This window comes from Corvus brachyrhynchos, unplaced genomic scaffold (assembly GCF_000691975.1).
Source record: "Corvus brachyrhynchos isolate BGI_N302 unplaced genomic scaffold, ASM69197v1 scaffold32, whole genome shotgun sequence".
In the NCBI taxonomy this organism is placed as follows: Eukaryota; Metazoa; Chordata; class Aves; order Passeriformes; family Corvidae; genus Corvus; species Corvus brachyrhynchos.
In genome coordinates, this window is record NW_008237919.1 from 16013208 (window position 1) to 16013858 (window position 651).

The window sequence follows — 651 nt, forward strand, 5'->3', positions numbered from 1 at the left end:
GGGGCCGCAGGTAGAGGGGAGCGTGGTGGGGGCTGTAGAGCGGTGCCAGAGGCACCCTGGGCTGGTGGGGAGTGAGTGGGGAAAGGGCTGGCAGTGATTCCATGGTCGGGGTTCGTTGCCAGCTGGGAGCTCTGCCCTGTTTGTCCCCCCCTCATGTGGGGCAGGAAGGGGGAGTTGCCGTCACTTGGGTCACACCAGGCAGGCCATGAGCTCAGGTGCATAACTGGGCTACTTGACCCCTGTGAAAGAGCTTGGTGAAGACTGAGGTCAGATTTCCTACATCCAGGCTAACCTGCTGTTACTCTAAGGACTGGGCAGAAAACTCCTGTTCTCCCCTTTCTGTGTTTGTCTTTAATATACTCTTGTAGTGCACAGAGATGTGGAGGAGCTGCTTAAAGAGAGAAAATAAAACTTTTCTACTGTAACTGCAGCACTGCAAAGACCTGTGCTTACAGTGGGAACTACAAGTGAGAATTTTCTCCTTACTGTATATTTCATATCTCAACACCAGTGATTCACAGTGTGATTTATTTGAATTCAGCTTCTGCTAGTGAACAGAGCTATTTTTATGTACCAAATTTTGCTTCGTAAGTCTGAACAGTACTGAATTCTCCCTCTCATTCATGGTTGCTGACATGCAGATGGCATTCC